The following is a 21,505-nucleotide window of genomic DNA, read 5'->3' as shown; positions in this document are numbered from 1 at the left end:
TATATTTTTTCCCAAAAATTCCTTGAGTGGCCTAACAGTCTCCATATTCCTTTTAGTACTTACCCCCTCTCCCAACAAATTTACAGTCCTATATTCTAGTTGCCCTCTCAGGAGTCAAACATCAATTTATAGACATTATGTGGTAAGCTGGGGGGGCACTGCAGAAGGTGTTGTAGTGCAGGTTAGCTGGTTGTTGCTGTGTCACTGCTGTTGTCATGGGCCAGAGTGGCATGCTAGCTGCTCCCCGAGTCCAACAAACACTTTTAACTAAATCAGTTATCCTCATTCTGCAGCGTGTAGACATAGGACATCTATCAAACAGTTTCTTGGAGTGTTTGGAGCTTCACTAAACTAAGACAATCCAATATAATATAGAGTCTCTTGTTCAAGGTGTATACCTGAGAATAGGTTAGTCTGGTCACTTTAAGTACCTCTGCTATTAGCAGGTAAATTGAAGATCTGGAGAATTTGAGTGGGAAGAGGCAATACTTTTGGAAGTTTACTTAACACTGAGATGGGCGACTATTATTAAAGATAACTTTTGACATGTCATCAGTACAGATGAGTGCCTCCAATCGTTCAGCATTTAAATACCAGAGGCTGAAGAAGTTGGATGCAGTCTTAGTCCATGTTCATATGCTGTATGAATACATATGACGGGACGTTTTGGCATCAAGCTGTCCTCAACTGAGACAGTTGAGGAAGGCTTGATGCCGAAACGTTCCATCATATGTATTCTGATGATTTTTCTACAATAAAACTTTTTTGAAGCATGATATGGTGAGTGCCGTGAATGGGCTTTTGAAATGTTATGAGAATTTTTTTCTTACTACGAGCACCACCCTTGACATAGACGTGCCGCCTAAAAACACAGTTTTTTACTCATATGCTGTATGAGACCGGCCATTCCGTGACCCTGCTGGGTAATTTGGAGAGAAGGTCTGCATCTTGTTATGGCCCTGGCCTGGGTTTGCAGGAAGGCTGCACACTGGTTCCCTTCTTGAGTATATGTATGGAGAGTTGTGCCTCGATCTTGCACAACTTAGCCAGGTGAGAGAGGAGCCGATTTCACTCCGGTACTGAGATTCTATACATCCCATTGCATCTGGTCCTGCACATGGAGCGCTGTCTTTGTTCTCTTTTACTCTAGCCGGCTGGGTAACGGAATAGCCGGTCTGCGACCGCAGAAAACTGACATGTCAGTTTCTTACGGCACTGCTCGGGATCCCGGCCGGAGTGTATACTATGTTACGTATATATTCGTAATAATCATGGCTGCTGTAATCGACAACAACAGCCGTAGTTATATGAATATATACGTAGTGTCAATATAGCCTTAGGGAGTCTGGAAAAAGATGGATATAGCAAAGTCATCAGGCATTTCAAAATTGATGGATTGCAGCTTAGACCCGCTGTGATCACAAGATATAGCCGGGGAGAGAGCGCGGCAGCAGTGTGATTCATTCTCCTGCTGGCTGGTAATTCCAACAATTTCGCCACATAGACTTACAGTACATTGTCAGAATTATCAGATCAGGAGATAGATATAGAAAGTGGCACTGCTGCCGCGCTCTCTTCCCGGCTATGTCTGCTGATCACAGTGGGTCTCAGCAGTGAGATCCACTGCAATCAATAACTTTTTACATGGCTGATGACATGTTAAAAGTTATTTTTAATGACAGGTACTCTTTAAGGAGTGCTCAGTCCAGTTAGGATCAGTTACACAGTTTGGCCGGCTGTACATTGATAGATGAGAAAGAAAAACTTACTCACAGGAAACTCTGCTCATACTGCCACAAGAACCAGAAAAAAGTATGCAGGAACACAACAAACCATGTGGAATGGGGATGATTATACCATCTGTGACTGGATGCCTAAAGGAAGACTGTGGAGCCGCAGGAACCCATAAGCAGGAACGCAGTTCTCCAACGCTGATGACCGCTATTGCGAAAGACCTGAAAACTTTCATTTTCATGGAACAATAATCGTTACTTATGATCGTAATTGCAATAATTTTTTCTTCGCTATTTATTCGCTATTGCGTTCGTATCTATTGCAAATGACCGAACGTCTTATTCAATGCGAACGATTTGCGAACTTTTTGCGAACGAGCAACGATAAAAATAGGTCCAGGTCTTATAAAGCGATCAACGATTTCTCGTTCGGTCGTTAATCGTTAACTACATTTCAACCGAACGATTATCGTTTAGATTCGAACGATTTAACGATAATCTTAACGATAATTGTCCAGTGTAATAGGACCCTTAGGCACGTGGCACTTCAGTGCATGCTTGCAGTTAGGGAATATGAATACATTTGAAATACAATAGGTTATTTATTAGGTAAAAGAGCTTCCTTCTGTGCTCACAGACGCTCCTTCTTTTTTCAGCCTCCTCTCCTCATTTCTTATCTGTTGCAGAGTAGTAAAGTGATATAATTACAACTTATAGTGAGGAATGGGTCGAGGGGGATGAGTGAGCAGAGAGAGGAGAGAACCAGCCCATGCAGTTTGCAGTAAAGGAGCAAGCACAATACAGTACAACATCCTGAAATCTACTCTCACCAAGTTCCCAGACTAGCACTAAGCAGTCTAACCTATGAACCTAGCGTTTATGTAGCTAGATAGTCTCCAAACTGCAGGGCTGGTTCTCTCCTCCCCCCCCCCCCCACATAGGTTAAAATGCTTCTTTGCTTCTCTGTAATGTACACTACTTTGCTTTGATAATGATCAGATATAAAGTGTGTGTCGGGGAAGCCAGAAAACAGCCTTGTAAGTGCAGAAGGAATTACAGATTTTTTTATAATCACTTGTACGTTTGATTTCTGTAAAGTTGTTACACTGTAAGTAATGCAAAATAAATGACAGATTAACAAAAAAATGACATACAATGAAGCTAGAAAATATGGTAAAAATACTCTAGAAGAAAATATTAATAATGTAGTTTAATACTACAGTGAGTGGGGGGGGGGTGAAATTGTAAAAGTTAGGACACCTACAAATATATTGTACACCTTAAACCTTTTAAATTTGAAAGAGTTCTAGACTGCATTTAGAACCAACTTCCCTCAACACTGTTATACATGTGCAGCATCCAGGTTGCTTAGATGGTCAGCTGTTCGGTGTGGTTCATCACACTTAGAGCTTTTTTAATTATTCATCAATCTGCTTGTGATCTAGAGTGCTTTTGATCAGCTTCCGAGACCACTCCATATTCACTGACCTTACATTGTGACGTACATGTACATCAGATGTCGGAAAGGGACACTTTGTAGTCTGTTGCTATGGAGACCATGATAAGAAATATGAGCAAGACATAAATTACATGTTAGTTTCTTAATTCTTCAAGCCCAGCAGTCATTGTTACATTATAGAACTACCATAAATCCAAATTTACACCCAAAAATATCTTTTTTAATTAATACCAAAAAATCCAATCATATCCCATTATAAACATATACACAAAAGACAAATTAAAACCAAAATGGAGTAGCATAATTTATATAGTATGATACATAAAATATATAGGGAGTCAAATACTTCATAACAAATTCATAACACACCAGTCCAGTCTGTTGCCAAAATAAAGTGTGAAGTGCTCCAGTGCAATGCCAATTTCATACTGTCCAGGTCACACAAAGAAACCAGTTTGTAAAACCCCAATGAGTTCCTCCCACCATATGTGGCAACCGCAGATTCTCCAGTCCGGTTCCGAAGTTTTTCAGCACCCGTTCTATAAGACGACACCTGACTTTGACAAAATTTTCCTGGGTTAGGCCCCCTTCACACGTCCGTGTCAGTTTTTACTGTCAGGAAATCCTGATCAGGAGGCCTCGAATGTCATCAGGAAAGTATCAGGATTTCCTGACAGTAATCCATTTTTACCTTCAGGAAACCAACAGGAAATGTCTTCAGGATTTCCTGATTAGAAGAAAAAATAGGACATGATGGGAGATTTAGTTCTGCAAACTGGATGGTCACAGCTTGCAGAACTACAACTCCCATCATGCCCGGCTGACAGGTCATTATGGGAATTGTACTTCTGCAGTCTGTGGCCACCCAGGTTGCAGGGCATGATGGGAGTTGTACCTCTGCAACCTGGATGGCCACAGGCGGCAGAAGTTTAACTCCCATCATGACCTGACCTGCCGCGGGGCGGGAGGAGGCTTTGGCAGCAACCAGAGGGGGTTGCCGGGGCTCTGCTCAGGCCCAGAAGGGGGGGGGGGGTCGGCGCTGAGGAGGTCCAGGGAAGAGAGGAGGAGGCATCAGGAGGACGGGGCACACCGAGTGGCAGCAGGACGCCTGTGGGTGCCGACTCTCGTAGTCCGGCTGTGCGGAACTCTAGACGCTTTCCTTATGTGCATCAGGAAAGCGTCAGGGGCTCAGGCGCTCCCATAGACTTCTATAGGGGTCCGGGCCCGAATTCCAGATGAAAATAGGACCGGCTCTAAAAAATCTGGTTCTATTTTCTGGAAAGGAAACCCCTTCCAGAAAAATCCTGAAGGGTGTCCATGTCTAATGAAAGTCTACGCGTCCGGAAATCCATCCGGATTTCCTGATAGGAAATTTGGGTGTTTTTTTCCGGACATGTGAAGGGGGCCTTAAAAAGTAGTCTTACGCAGGAAATTACTGTAGTTTTGTTTGATAGGCAAGGATTGTTTATAGGTAGCGTATGCTTTTTATTGCCCTTGTTTAAATTGTTATTGTTTAAAGAAATCCTAATTTTTGGAAAATCAAAAGCAAGCTATCTTAAATTTCCATAAAACATTTTAGTATTTTATGCGACATGGAGAGAAAGGAACGGCTGCACATCCCATCTATGGCTGATACTAATGCCGCTAGGCCTATTTTAAACATCAACACCAGGGTGTCTGTATATAATTTGATCAAACCATAATAGCCCCGTGTACCACGTGCAGGTCCCCTGGTTCACACGGGTCCCTACGCTAACTCCACACCGTGTCGGTCAGTGGTCGCCAACCCCGCAAAGCGTGCACATGTAGGGAAGGGAGTCCATGAAATGGCCCAGCAACCCCAATGTCACAGGACCAAAACTCTAAATGCCCCACCAGAACCCGGCCAGCACCACCGGTGGGAAGGCTGCCCCCAAACAACACAAGTATGAATATGGTATTACACTCACCACTGCTGTTCACACAGAATGGGGAAGACATAAGGTACTGACATGTAAGCACAGGCATATCCTGCTAATTTTGGTCATGTGGGTCTTGGTTAAAGGAGTGCGAGTTGTTCAGAAAAGGGAGTAAAACATACTTGTGTTGTTTGGGCTAGCGGCATTAGTATCAGCCATAGATGGGATGTGCAGCCGTTCCTTTCTCTCCATGTCATGTTTTTCAGTATTTTATGCATTGTTGCCATTTTCAATTTTTTTTTCCAATAGGCTCCATCTAGTTTGAAAAATCCATTCTTGGATGGATCAGATCTTGGTGTGTGAAAGGGACCTTAATGTGCAAAGCTATTAAATAGAAATGTATTATAAAAATATTTTCTCTTCTAAAAATATATTTGGGATTGCTGTTTTACATTTCTGACTTTCAAGTGAGCTGTCTGGGATGTTACCTCAATGTGTGAAATGTCATAGACATTTTATGTGCCACTCTTTTCAATGATCCCTCAGTAGAGCAATTTTTCCAAGTCTAGCCAGGTCAGCACCAAGGACAGAAGGAAAAAGACGCATAACTGGTATTAAGCATGAAGAGCAGACACTTCATTTTAAACTGTTTAGCAAGTTCATACAGTATATCCATATTTAATCTGTCCCCACTGGCCATCATAAATACCATTTTAAGTGCCCTGTATTAGTTAACTTCTACAACGAGACTGCTGTTAATGGGTTTACTCCAGTTAACTGTCTTTCACATATTTCTAATTGAATTAATTTTTATTGAGATTTTAAAAGTTTAACAAAACCAGTTGACAAACAAAACAATGACAAAAATATAAGTGAAAAAACCTAGAAACTATTTTTGTATCACAAATCCACAAAATAACGTACTGTTCACCAATATTATTTTAGCTATAAATCAGTAGTTAAAATATGTAAAACTAAATTGCTTCTATTTTACAAAAAAATAAACATTTATATTATTAACACCTACAAATGAATTACCCACTACATAGTAAATTAGTTATAGAGAGCCCAGATCACCATTAGTTAAAAAAATATTATATATATATATATATATATATATATATATATATATATATATATATATATTAGGGATGGTCCAAAACTGCCGAACGCTCGGTATCAGATTCCCACTGCCTGCCTGCTCCGTGCAGGGGGGAGGATACAGCGGGAGGACCGCCTGGAAAACTGGGATACAGCCTATGGCTGTGGCTGTATCCCAGTTTTCCAGGCGGTCTTCCCGCTGTAACCACCCAGCCAGCGGGAATCATTGCCGAGAGTACCGGTTCGTACGAACCCGAATCAAACTCGGTTCGGACCATCCCTAATATATATACAGTATATATATATATATATATATATATGTATATATATATATATATATATATATATATATATATATATATATATATACATTTTATTGTAAGTAACTCTCCAAAAAAATAAAATAAAATAAAAACAGCATGAAGATATGAGGGCCCCTGGGTTAGCAATACAGTACAATTCATAATATTCGCCCATATATGGAAAATAAAGTGCAAGTGCAATAGAATAAACAAATATGTAACAGGTAATGGTGTATTAGGGCATGTGTACATAAAGTCTCCTGGATGAGGTTCATAGATGTTCATAAAACATCTGTTTGACAAATACTATGACACATAGCTCTATGAACCTTTTAGACTTGCTACTTGAGGGGACTTGAGGGTCACATGATCTCTGTCTCTACTGTTGCCAGGCAAGCTGTAAGACTTCATCTGTAACCCCAGCCACCAATGACATCATACAGTGATCACCTGGCCAAGGGCGGGGAAACAGCAACCTCTACTGAGTAGTATAGGGGAAAGGAGACAATGTTGTTTCATTTCTCTTTATTTCTCTAATCTATCTATGTAGATGAATAGATAGATAGATAGATAGATAGATAGATAGATAGATAGATAGATAGGAGATAGATAGGAGATAGATAGGAGATAGATAGGAGATAGATAGGAGATAGATAGGAGATAGATAGATAGGAGATAGATAGATAGATAGATAGATAGATAGATAGGAGATAGATAGGAGATAGATAGGAGATAGATAGCTAGATAGATAGATAGATAGATAGATAGATAGATAGATAGATAGATAGATAGATAGATAGGAGATAGATAGGAGATAGGAGATAGATAGATAGATAGATAGATAGATAGATAGATAGATAGATAGAAGATAGATAGGAGATAGATAATAGATAGGAGATAGATAGATAGATAGATAGATAGATAGATAGATAGATAGATAGATAGATAGGAGATAGATAGCTAGATAGATAGATAGATAGATAGATAGATAGATGAAGTAAAGTCCACAGCACTCCAGATGTATGCCAAAATCGTAAGGTGATTTATTCAAAAGAACATGTGAAAAATAACAGCAAGCACAAGCGCGACGTTTCGGTGGCCCCTGCCACCATTTTCAAGCATGGAAAGTGAAACACAAAGCAAACATTTATACATTCAAGTTGCAAGTGATAGGTGATTACAAATTAAACAATTTGTATCATCTGTGTAATTAGGTCACGAGGGGTGCTGAATCCAACCCCAGTGATTTACATATGGTGATGTCAGAGTGTTGTTATAAAACACATGTGAACTGGGCTGTATGTGAGACAACTATAAAACCCATGTGAACAGTGCTGTATGTGAGACAGCTTGAAACATTTGGCTATTAGCAACACTGTGTAAAGTCCTATAAGAGTCTCTGTAAATAAGTCCAGATAAGTAAGCATAGTAGTACAAGATTCACAGGATGAGGATGCTCACCATTCCTCTGCACTCTGGAGTCCGATTACAAGGAAGGCAGGATAGTCATGTGATGACTCATGTGCTGATAGCTATAGTAACCTGCTGACGCTCTCACATCCACCCTAAGAACACACTTGGGTGAGTAACCCTTTACGGTCCGGACTCGGCTGTGTCAATGACTTTCCTGGACAGGACAGTCAAAAGACTTGCCCTGCTGTTTGCTCATACCCCCACCTTCAGGAAGAAGGAATTCTGCAAGCAGCTTGGACTTGGCTCTGTCACAGCAAACCACTTCTGGTTCCAACTGATCACTCCAAAAGCCACACAGTGTGAATTCCAACATACAGGTGAAGATCATCATTGAGCGTTGATATCCGGTCAAGGTAGTATATAAGCAAAAATATTTGCAGTGGACTCCAGTGGGACATGGTGAGTTCTCTATCCATAACACCATGTTCTTTTGAATAAATCACCTCACGATTTTGGCATACATCTGGAGTGCTGTGGACTTAACTTCATTTATCTACGCTTGATCAGTGGTCTCTGACCTGGATCTGCTGGCACCCACTACCACCTTCAGGCAAAGTGCTGCTGGAACTTTTTTATCTGGTTCTATATAGACTGAAAGCTGGCACTTGCATCTAACATGGATACTGAGGACCATACATTGACCGAGAAATTACCTTCTACTACAGCTGCACACCCATTAGCTTTTTGGGTAGAATTATGAAAGAGGTAGAAGGTGATGCACCTTTTCTGGACGCGCCTGCGGCCATTAATATTCAGAGAAACTACGAAGACCTGTGTAAACGAATGAATACCATCAGACTACATATTAGCACTTTGGCCACATACTTCAGGGAGAAAAGGATACCAAGACGTATGAGGACCAAACTTAGACCTAACATGCTACTAGAGGATATGGACTTTCGTCACAAATTTGAGATAATCTCCAACAAGTATGTATTAGAGATTACTGTTACATATTGAACAGAGAGAGCCTACAGAGAGAGCTAGTGGACATTAAATCTAAAGCTACTGATGCAGAAAATGCTTTAAGGAATGTCTTAACCACTGAGGACTTCTCTAAATTTATGTCAGAGCAACAAACATTTTTTGAAAAATTCAGGTCGGGATTACAACAAGAGAAAAAACATAAATGGTAGAGAGATTCATTTGACTATGAAAGAGGAAAAGTGTACCTTTGGACTAAACAAGGAGATCGCAACAACAGGAAAATCAAGAAAAAAGACAGTAGCATCACTTCTGAACTGGTTGGTGACAGTGGGGAGCCTTTTTTAGGACAACGAACCAAAACCAGCGCAAGACCCGGAGAGGAGGAAGGAAAAGGAAAAGACACAGAAAAAGAGAAATGTCCGTGAGCCAACAGCAAATCCAACACACCGAAGATGGTGACCCGCAAAAAAACTGTGTGGTAAATATCTCTTAATTTACTTTAACAGATAAGCATGTAGATATATTAACAAAAGGGTTAAATTTCTGTCCTATCCATGACCACGATCTTGTCATCAAACCCGACGATAAAGGCGGGGCGATCGTGGTCATGGATTGCAACAAATATTTATTGGAAGCGTATAGACACTTGCAAGACTCTGAAGTGCATTGTGAGTTACCTAGTGACCCCAAATTTACCATACAAAAAAAGATTGACAACATTATACAGGAGGGTCTGAATCATGACATTATTGATGACAAGGTAGCAGAATTCCTTACAGTTAAATATCCCAAAATGCCGCTTTTAAAAATTCACAAATAATTGGACAGTCCCCCGGGTAGGCCGATTGTCTCTGACCGTGGGGGCATTTTGAACCAAATTTCTATCTTTTTGGATAAAGTATTGCGGCCATTAGTATATGAGTCAAGATTCTACCTACGTGATATCACCCATTTTTTAAACAACATTAAGAATGTCACAATACCATCAGGGGCATTACTAGTGACTTTGGACATAGTAAGCCTCTATACGTCCATCAGACATGACATGGGAATGACAACAACTGCTACATCCTTACACAAATGATCGCTATCTGCTAAACAATGTGACTTTGTAATGCAATTGTTGGATTTGGTGCTATGTAATAATTATTTTATGTTAAATGACAGGATTTACTTGCAGAAGAGAGGCGTGGCGATGGGCGCGAATGTCGCACCCACGTATGCTAACATCGTCATGGCCTCTCTGGAAGAACATCACATCTCCACAATTTAGAAATGCTCCGGTTTGTTGGAGGTTCATTGATGACGCCTTCATGATATGGACAGGGGGTGAGGAGGCACTCATATCTTTTGTGCAATTTTTCAACAGCATAGATGAAACCATCAAATTCACTGCCACATTCTCAGGCCCACAAATACACTATCTTGATGTCCTGGTTACTGTTACAGGTAATACTTTGAGTACAAAAATCTACAGGAAACCTACTGACTGCAACAATGTATTACACTACACCAGCTGCCATCCCAGGAGGATGATTGATTCATTACCATACAGTCAAATGATACGCACAAAACGTATCATTGACAATGATTATGAGTTACAACCAGCCTTACATAATATGTCTAAAGACTTCCAAACACGCAGGTACCCCAGGAGACTATTAGAGGAATGTCAACAGAAGGTACTGTCATTGAACAGGGAGGAGCTATTAAAAAACACGATCAGCTAGTGACAAGAATAAGGATTGTATCCCCTTCATTACTACCTACACCAACCTGTTAACACGCATTGGTAGAAGCATTCAGAAACATTGGTACATAATCCGTTACTCTTTCCTACAGAACCCTCCACTCTTATCATACAGAAGAAGTCAGAACTTGAGGGATAAAATTGTCAAGACAGACATCTGCATTCCAAGATCAATACCTGGTAAAGGGAACCCATTTCATACATCAAAGTACACAAAAACAATATAAAATCAGACACTTTCTTACCTGCTTATCCGATTGGATAGTGTATGCGATCTGGTGTCCCTGTAAAAAAAAAAAAAAACATATATAGGTGAAACCACCAACAATCTTAAAACCAGGTTTGGACACCACAGATATACTGTGAGGAAGCAAAAACTAGATCTTCCCATTAATAAACATTGCGTGGAAGCTGGCCACACTGAGAAAGACCTAAAAGTGATGATTACTGACAGAGTACCTCCTCTGAAATATGGGGGGGATCGCCTGACTCTCTTGAAAAAACGTGAACTAAATTGGATACATGACCTAGGTACATTGGGTGACATGGGCCTCAATGTAGAATTTAAGGTCAGTGCGGGCATGCTCAGATAGCACATCTCCTACGTGCTCATACTGCTCCAATGGATTATTATGTGAAACACCTACATATGTGCAAATTGATAAATTTAATTTACTTTTCTTTTTCTACCTAAATGTTATGGATGGAGAACTCACCATGTCCCACTGGAGTCCACTGTAAATATTTTTGCTTATATACTACCTTGACCGGATATCAACGCTCAATGAGGATCTTTACCTGTATGTTGGAATTGACACTGTGTGACTTTTGGAGTGATCAGTTGGAACCAGGAGTGGTTTGCTGTGACAGAGCAAAGTCCAAGCTGCTTGTAGAACTCCTTATTCCTGGGGGATGAGCAAACAGCAGGGCAAGTCTTTTGACTGTCCTGTCCAGGAGAGTCATTGAAACAGCCGAGTCTGGATCGTAAAGTGTTACTCATCCAAGTGTGTTCCTAGGGTGGATGTGAGAGCGTCAGCAGGTTACTATAGCTACCTGCACATGAGTCATCACATGACTATCCTGCCTTCCTTGTAATCGGACTCCAGAGTGCAGAGGAATGGTGAGCATCCTCATCCGGTGAATCTTGTACTACTATGCTTACTTATCTGGACTTATTTACAGAGACTCTTATAGGACTTTATACAGTGTGGCTAATGGCCAAATGTTTCAAGCTGTCTCACATACAGCACTGTTCACATGGGTTTTATAGTTGTCTCACATACAGCCCAGTTCACATGTGTTTTATAACAACACTCTGACATCACCATATGTAAATCACTGGGGGTGGATTCAGCACCCATCGTGACCTAACCACACAGATGATACTAATTGTTTAATTTGTAATCACCTATCACTTGCAACTTTAATGTATAAATGTTTGCTTTGTGTTTCACTTTGCACGCTTGAAAATGGTGGCAGGGGCCACCGAAACGTCTCACTTGTGCTTGCTGTTATTTTTCACATGTTCTTTTGAATAAATCACCTCACGATTTTGGCATACATCTGGAGTGCTGTGAACTTTACTTCATTTATCTACGCTTGGTCAGTGGTCTCTGACCTGGATCTGCTGGCACCCGCTACCACCTTCAGGCAAAGTGCTGCTGGAAATTTTTTATTTAGATCTAGATAGATAGATAGATGGGATATTTATCAAACTGGTGTTTTAGTTGCCCCTAGCAACCATTCGGATCCCACCTTGCATTTTTAAAAGAATCTGAGAGGAATGAAAAGTGAAATCTGATTGGTTTCTAGCGGCAACTGAGCCAGTTCTACTTTGCACCAGTTTAACCCCTTCGTGCTGCAGCTAGTTTGGGCCTTAATGACCAGGCTAATTTTTCAAAATCCTGTCTCACTTTATGCTCTTATAGCTCAGTGATGCTTTATTGTATGCTAGCGATTCTGAGATTGTTTTTTCGTCACATATGGCACTTTATGTTAGTGACAAAATTTGGTCACTACTTTGTGTGTGTTTTTTGTGAAAAATATCAAAATATCATGAAAAATTTAAAAAAATTGCATTTTATGAGCTTTGAAATTCTCTGCTTCCAAAAAAATAACATTGTAGCACATGAATTAGTTACTAAGTCACATTAACAATAAGTCTTCTTTATTCTGGCATAATTTGGTAAACGTATTTTACTTTTTTAGGGTGTTATGGGGCTTAGAAATTTATCAGCAAATTATCACATTTTCGTGAAAGTTTCCAAAACTGATTTTTTTTTAGGGACCAGTTCTTTTTTTAAATGGATTTAGAAGTCTGGTATCCTGAAAACCCCCATAAGTGACCCCATTTTGGAAACTACACACCTTAAAGAATTAATCTAGGGGTATAATGAGCATTTCAACCCTACAGGGGCTGGAGGAAAGTATTCACAATTAGGCAGTAAAAAAATGGAAAATTAAAATTTTCCAATAATATTTACACTTAGATTAAAGTTTCTCATTTTCAAAAGGAACATGAGAGAAAAAGCACCCCAAAATTTGTAACGCAGGTTCTCTTGAGTACAACGGTACCCCATATGTGGTCGTAAACCACTGTATGGGCACACAGCCGGGCTCGGAAGGAAGGGAGCGCCAATTAGCTTTTCCAATGCAGATTTTGCTGAAGAAGTTTCTGAGCGCCAGGTGCGTTTGCAGTGCCCCTGTAGTGTTAGCAGAGAGAAAAAAAACCATAGGTCACCCCATTTTGGAAAGTGCACCCCTCAAATAATTCATCTTGGTGTGTGTTGACCATTTTTACCCCACAGGTATTACAGGAAAGTATTCAAAAGAAGACAGTAAAAATGAAAAACTCGAATTCTTCCAATATTATGTTCATTTAGTTTGAAATTTCTCAATTTCACGAGGGACAAAAGAAAAAATGTACCGCAAAATTTGTAATGCAGGTTCTCCTGAGTGAAAAGGTACCTCATATGTGGGCATAAAGCACTGTATGGGCACACAGGAGGGCTCAGAAGGGAAGGAGTGCCAATTTACTGGAGCCAAACCCCAGCTAGTAATGGTTATAAGAATAGCGCAGTTACTAAAATAAAATTTAAAAAAATGAGATTACAGGTAATGTGGGGTGGTTACGGACAGTCTGGGGTGGTTATGGGCAACCTGAGGTGGTTACAGGTAATGTGGGGTGGTTATGGACAACATGGGGTGGTCACAGGCAACCTGCTGTGGTTACGGGCAACGTTTGGTGGTTATGGGCAACGTGTGGTGGTTACGGCAACCTGCAGTGCTTACAGACAATCTGGGGTGGTTACGGGCAATGTGAGGTGGTTACGGATAAACTGAAGTGCTCATAGGTAATCTCGGGTGGGTACCTGTAATCTGGCATGGTTACCGCAATCTGGAGGGGGTCATTGGCAATTTGGGGTGGTCAAAGGCAACGTGCGGTGGTCAGAGGCAACCTGCGGTGGTCAGAGGCAACCTGCGGTGGTCAGAGGCGACGTGGCGTGGTCAGAGGCGACGTGCGGTGGTCAGAGGCGACGTACGGTGGTCACGGGCAACCTGCTGTGGTTACAGCAATTTAGGGTGGTTACAGGCAACGTGGGGTGGTTACGGGCAACGTGGGCTGGTTACGGGCAACCTGCTGTGCTTACAGACAATCTGGGGTGCTTACGGGCAACATGGGGTGGTTACGGGCAACCTGCAGTGCTTACAGACAATCTGGAGTGGATACGGGCAACGTGGGGTGGTTACGGGCAACCTGCAGTGCTTACAGACAATCTGGGGTGGTTACGGGCAACGTGGGGTGGTTACGGGCAATGTGGGGTGGTTATGGATAAACTGAAGTTCTTATAGGCAATCTGGGGTGGGTACCTGTAATCTGGCATGGGCACCGCAATCTGGAGGGGGTCATTGGAAATTTGGGGTGGTCAGAGGCAACAAGGCGTGGTCAGAGGCGACGTGTGGTGGTAAGAGTCGACGTGCGGTGGTCAGAGGCAAGGTGCGGTGGTCAGAGGCATCGTGGCATGGTCAGAGGCAACGTGCGGTTCAATCTGGGGGGTAACATGTAATCTGGCGTGATTACGGGCAACCTGGGGGGGTTATGTGCAACCTGGAAGGGTTACAGACAATCTGGGATTGTTACTGATAAACTGAAGTGCTTAAAGGTAATCTGGGGTGGGTACATGTAATTTGGGGTGGTTACGGGCAATCTGGAGGGGGTCACTGGCAATTTGGGGTGGTTACGGGCAATGTGCGGTGGTTACGGGCAACGTGCGGTGGTTACGGGCAACGTGCGGTGGTTACGGGCAACGTGCGGTGGTTACGGGCAACGTGCAGTGGTTACGGGTAATCTGGGGGGGTTAGGGGTAATTTGGGAGTAAACTGCAATTATTACTATAATAAAAAGTGTGTGTTTTATTTTTTGTATGTTTGTCACTTTTTGTACTTTATACATTCATTTTCACTGTATTACTATGATTACTGTGATATTTTCTATCTCAGTAATCATAGTTCAGTGACAGAAACCAGCCAGGACGCCGAGGAGGAAGGAGCTCCAGGATCAGGTAACGTATATGGGGAAGGGGGGGGGGGTGACTGGGGGACGGGGGGGTGACTGACTTTTTATCCCCATGTCACCAATCATTCATGGTGACAGGGGATAAAAAGTGCCGGGATGCACGTGGCAGAAGCGATCAGCGGTTTATAGTATATACCGCTGATTGCTTTTACCGGGACCCCACAGGGCGGTCCCCGATCACTGCCCCATGCTCTCCGCTACCTCCGGTGGCGGAGAGCATGGGGCTTTCATTCATTTTAACTTTTCCATCGCTGTGAACAGACGTTAGTCTGTTCACAGCGACGGCGGCGGCCATCTTGGGAATGATGGCCGCCGGGGGAGGGGGGTTAGTGATCGCCCTACTGGGGGGCGGGCTGATCTGAGGTCTGGGGGACACTTATTTCATCTCCCCCCGCCATAGATTCACGGTGGGGGGAGATGAAAGGCGGCGGCGGCACCGGTAATCCCCTTTAATTGCCGCTATAATGTTAATAGTGGCGATCGTCGGTACGGGGGGGGGGGGTACCCCGGCCCCGCAGCCTTATTCTCTGCCATCGCCGTAAAAAGCTGATGGCAGCAGAATAAGGACCCTTAGTGACCGCCGTAAAAAGCCGTATCGGCGTTCACTAAGGGGTTAATAAATCTCCCTCATTGTTTTTAATGTGCTAGACATAGGCAAATTTTGCCAGTGGTGGGAAGATACTACAAGACAGGGGCGAGTACCCAGCAGTTGGTTCTGATTCACAATGCACGCTGGGAGATGCAGTTTCCCTGCTAGGTGCCATGATGTAAAACTGGGATAATTTGTAAAAGTTTGAACCTGAGGCTAGAAGATCATAGACAAGTGGGAAAGGTGGGTGAGTGCATCTATAGGCTTTTCGTGCATTTTATCTTGTGGATGTTAAATCTGTAAGTCACCTTCTAATTATCTTCCAAGACCTTGCAAAACCGACTTCTATTTATTTAAAGTGTCAAATGACATTGTTTTCTATGGAATCCTGGCTGGAATGTGTACACTTTGTATACACTTCGGACGGAAATCCATGCGCCTGCACTGAAAACTGACATGTCCTTACTGTGTGGCCGCTATTCTTTGAAAAGCGGCCACACAAAATTGACTGTGCAGTAGGGATGAGCGAACCGAACCGTTACGAACCAGATTCGTTACAAACTTTGCAAAAAGTTTGGTTCGGTACCGAACGAACTTTCAAAAAGTTTGTGACGAAGTTCGTTAAAACCACAACGGCGTCGCAAAACTGTATTGTTTTCACAGAATGGAAGAGGATATAAGGAATTATTACTCCTATAATCCCTTTTATCCTTTTATTATGTGAATATCAAGGTGTGTGACATCACTACAGGAACAGGAAGTGCCTGAGCATCCATGCTCTTTCTCATTGTGTTTCTAGACTGCAGAGAGAGAGGAGCTCCGTGCTAGTTAGGGAGGGAAAGCACATAGATAGATAGGCAAACAAGTAGATATTTACAGGGAGGTAGAGAGAGGGAGAGATAGGCAGAGATAGGAAGTAAAAAACTTGTGATATCCAGAAAATAGTCAAACACCGATATATCACAAAATATCTTTATTACATGCTTGAAATAGTATAAAGCACAGGATAGTGGTTGAGGGGGGGGGGCGGGGCAGAGGCTGTGTGACTAATAATCACAATCATTTATGCCAACAACAACCTTAGTATAAGAGGGAGTGCAGGCCGCCCACAATTTATTCTTTAACGTCAAGCCAGATGTTCGTCTCCCTGCCCAGGCTCAACAGGGCCCTCTTGGCCTCTTGGTGGTGGAGTCATGGTGTGTGCCCCGTCAGATGAGGTTCTTTATTCTCTTCATCTGATGAGGCCTCTGCTGTTTGTTGAGCTTCTTCATCTCTGCTGACAAATGAACAGTGGACAAAATCTGTTATTACAAACATGTTAGCAACATTGTAACAATTCTCAAGAACCAATATGCATCCAATGCAGGATTTTACTTAGGCTTTTTGTGTTCTTTTTTATCCAGTATGTCCAATGTGTTAGCCAGGGGCGTAACTACCACTATAGCAGCCATAGCGGCTGCTATGGGGCCCGCCGCATCAGGGGGCCCCATGGCCTGCTCCTGCAATACACTGGGCCCCCTGAGCCGTCATCGTTTGCAGCACCGAGTGGCCCTGCTGGTCTCCTGGGTTTTACAAATGTCCCTTTAACTGCAAGCACTCCTGACCAGAGCTAGCAGTTATGTAGTTATGACTTCACTTGACCGTTTAGTGGTCAGTCGGGGGGGGGGGGGGCAATCAAAATTTTGCTATAGGGTCCAGCCATTTATAGTTACGCCCCTGGTGTTAGCCTTACATTTGCGCATAATCTAGACTATTGATCAACATTCACACACTGCTCCCCAAAAATGATGCTCAGGGAAAATAATATGTCTGCAGAGAAATATTAATTTATTCTCACATCTTGCGCTAATTAGCCCTTGGCTCCCTAAAAATCTCGCTTGAGAAATGAGTGGGACATTGTTAGGTCATATGTAATCATTGGGGCACATTTGTCGCCATTTATCCTGTCCGTCCTTTGTAGCTAAATCGAACTCCAGTTAGGTCTTACATCATCGACTTATTAAACAATTTTTAGTATCCAGTTAGGGCACGCTGCATTTATAAAGAATATTAAGTGTACAGCAGGGGGAGCATTATTGTTAGTAACTTTATTATTATCCAGTTCCAGAAATATATAGGTCCCCCTGCAGGAAGCTCGATGTATATAATCTCTGTCTACGTAACACGTCTATATGTCTGCACACATAACAGACTGAACTAATACTGACATCATCTGATCCTAGCATGGACAGATGCAAATAAGACACACACTTACTGGCGCCATCTGCTGGCATTCAAAATGAAACGCAGCATTGGGGCAAAACGCAAAGAGCCGAGTTCTTCTTGTGAGGCCCCACGCCTCATCAGCCGCCGTCGCTCCCTGATGAATCTGTCCCTCACACTGGACCACCTGGTCTCCACATGTTTGGCTGAAAGCAAAAAACGTACAGACATTAGTAATATATGAGCGTCAGGTGACCATAATAATAAATTCCTGGAAGAGATATTGCACAAACATAGCGAATCAAACATAATTAGCGGCACATTGGCTACACTTGGAAATACATTGCATTATGTTTCACACAGACACATAGCCTATGGGTCCAAACACACACACCGTATATGCAACCTATTTACTGCTACGATACGCAGCAAATACACAGCAAATACGCAGCAGATTAGATCTAAATAACTGAACACAGCATCAAATCTGCACCACCAAATCTGCTGCAGATCTGCTGCGTATCTGCTGCGTACACGTGTGTGTGTTTGTACCCTAACAAATATAAATGTATTGTGCGATTTAGTGCTAACCCTTATGGGCAAACCATAGGAATTACACACAAAAATCCATAATAAACATTTAGCTTCGTCATAAATAAAGATCATTCATGACTAACTTGTAATTGATAATTTAGGAAGGAAAGAGCCTTTAACAACACATATATAAAATGAAGCAATGTATAGTACCGGGACAGAATGTAAGCATTATTGAGAACAGATATCTGATATATTCAAAGGACCAGACCTGTACATTTAATTTTGACACTAACTCTAAAAAATACATCAAGTGACTGTCACACACATCGCTTCTCAGACTCACAATGATAAGCCGAAAAGCGGTAAGCTGTTAGAATTCCACCTATGTCAACATTTATTAACTCATTAATGGCAAGGCGTTATCAAATACTTACTTGTATGATTAGTCCATAAACGTCGATGAGTGATTTATCGATAACCATATCTGCCTCCATCGATTTGCTTTCACAGTTCTTAATAAGCTAATTGAGTGAATTGCTTTCACTCTTCAGATATGAAAATACAGAAAATGGCGAAATAACCTTGGCATATACACACAAACATTTGTTATTTTGTTTCTCAAAACAGTCACGTGACCCCCTAGATGCAATTGTATCATGGCCAGTGAACCTGCTTCGTAGGAGTAAGTAGATTTAGTTTGTCAGAACTTTGTAAGCCGAGGAACAAAAATATAAATATAATCATCACTAGCAGTAGAGGATTATAATAGGGGCGTTTTGGGCGGCAGCCCTGGGCCCTGAGCTCCTGGGGGGCCCAAAAAGACTTATACTTTCAATGGTGTACTGTCTCCTGGCTACACTTCTGCCATGATTTGCAAAAAATCACATTTTTTTATGGCAATTTTGCACAAATCAGGACATCATGACATTATCTATCCTGTACTATGAACGCCAGGCTAGTGCTTCCATAGTTACAGTGGGGTGGGGGGGCCCAGGCTTGGTGAACAGCCCGGGGCCTATGGTAAAGTTAACCCGCCCCTGATCACTAGTAGTCTGTTTTTAATTATACTGGCCTGTAATCGATCAACTGCTGCCTCCTCCTCAAGTAGCCTCTCCTCAATAATACTGGACTGGAATCAATCAACTGCTGCCTCCTCCTGCCTCTCAACTTGTCTCTTCTTAACAATACTGCCCTGGGTGCAATCAAGTGCTGCCGCATCCTCCTTGTAAAAAAAATTTCCAATATTTTTTTTTTTACTATTTTGGCACTCTTATTCACTATATTTTATTAATTTTATTCCTATTATTATTTTTTTTTTCTCATTATTTTTGGAATTTTTTTCCCCACTTTTTTTTTATTGTAATAGCAACTGCAACTAAACGAAACTAAACCCTATCACACTCCCACTATAGTAGCTGCAATTATTCAGCCGTTAGAGCAAAGTTCGTTTTCGGTTCGGTTCGGACTGATCCGAAATTCACGAAAGTTCGCCGGATCGAACCGAACCAAACTTTTCCAAAGTTCGCTCATCCCTACTGTGCAGCCAATGTAAAGTGCAGCTCTCCTATGTACTTTACATTGTCTCCTATGGTTAATTGGAATGCGGGCACACCCGAATGTGGCCCCAATTCAATTCGAAAGTAGTCCTGTTTATCCGTCTGGTACCGTGTCCAACCGGGTTGACCTTATCAGAGAGCGGCCATTCTGTGACATGGCCATGTCACAGAAAAGCCCCTGTCTTATAGCATGTGAACTTGCCCCTAATCTAAAGAGATATGTGTGTGTGTGTGTGTGTGTGTGTGTGTGTATATATATATATATATATATATATATATATATATATACATATATATATATATATTTATTTTTATTTTTTTTTCCCTAGTCGAGACAGCCAGTCAACGTTTTCCATTTTCTATAATACAAGTGATTAAGCCTTGATAATTAAAATAAAATAAATTACAATCATTTTAATTTTTACTGAAGGGACAATGGAAAGTGGGGAATTTCCTAATTTTTTTCTATTAATAAACATGGCTTAGTTTATAGTTTACTTAGTTTATAAATCCACCTCCACCCCGTTTAAAAAAAAAAAAAAAAGAAAAAAGCCGTATGCTTGTGACTGAGTGTTGCTAAAGAAAGAAAAACTCATTCAGCTTGTTCCTCTACCTATTCTTAGTTTTCTTGTTCATAGGACTTTTCTTTTGGTATTTTTTTTTTTTTTTATTGAAATGCTTCTCAAAAAGACACTAATTATACCCCTACATGGAGCTCTTGTAATTATGCCTATTACAATTTGATTCATTTCCATATGTCAACACCATTGCAAGAGGATAAAAGTCCAATTTTTATAATCGGTATTGTCTGCAAGAAAATGCGCATGGAACATGAGTGAAAAGCTCTTTGTTGAAATTAAAATGACGATTATAAATAAAAGTCTTCATCTGACATCTTGTAAATGGACACTTAGAAATAAATTGCCACAGTTGATCAGCAAAATTGCTAGCTACCTTTTATATAAATGAGGCAAATGCTCTTTAACATTGAGCCAGCTACACATTCTTGTCCTGCACATCATTTCAATGCACGCGTGTGTAATGCACAGTAAGCCGACTACTAGCCTGCACTTTATATGGATGCTTTGTATTACTGAAAACCATAAAATCCATTTGGAAAGCAAGATATGTAGCAGTTATCAGATCAAAAGGTTATAAAAACTGTAATATAGAATTCAATAATTACCATTCCTGTAGTTTAGTTTCAGCATTTCAAACCACTTGAGTAGAATTTGATTGTTTTACTTTTATGCTCACAAATAGTATTCGCTTTTGAGAATGCTTCATTCTAAATATGTTTGGCTCTGTGCTCTGTTCTCATACCGCATTTGGTTTTAGTTGATACCAGAAACACTGTTCTGCTGAGGTTCAGTCATGACGTTTATAATTTGACATACAAATT

General features: G+C 41.5%; 1 long non-coding RNA gene across 1 annotated transcript in view; it reads right to left on the bottom strand.

The window, feature by feature from the left end:
- LOC138787002 (uncharacterized) overlaps nucleotides 1-11,602 on the bottom strand; it is a 49,198-nt gene extending 37,596 nt beyond the window's left edge. Inside the window, exons 1-2 of the long non-coding RNA XR_011362276.1 lie at nucleotides 11,442-11,602; nucleotides 10,889-10,927 (exon numbers count right to left, since the gene is read on the bottom strand). This is a non-coding gene — a long non-coding RNA (uncharacterized lncRNA). The remainder of the gene's footprint in view (nucleotides 1-10,888; nucleotides 10,928-11,441) is intronic.
- Nucleotides 11,603-21,505: the final 9,903 nt, after the last annotated feature.

This window comes from Dendropsophus ebraccatus, chromosome 3, assembly GCF_027789765.1.
Source record: "Dendropsophus ebraccatus isolate aDenEbr1 chromosome 3, aDenEbr1.pat, whole genome shotgun sequence".
In the NCBI taxonomy this organism is placed as follows: domain Eukaryota; kingdom Metazoa; phylum Chordata; class Amphibia; order Anura; family Hylidae; genus Dendropsophus; species Dendropsophus ebraccatus.
This window is presented reverse-complemented; position numbering and strand designations above follow the sequence as displayed.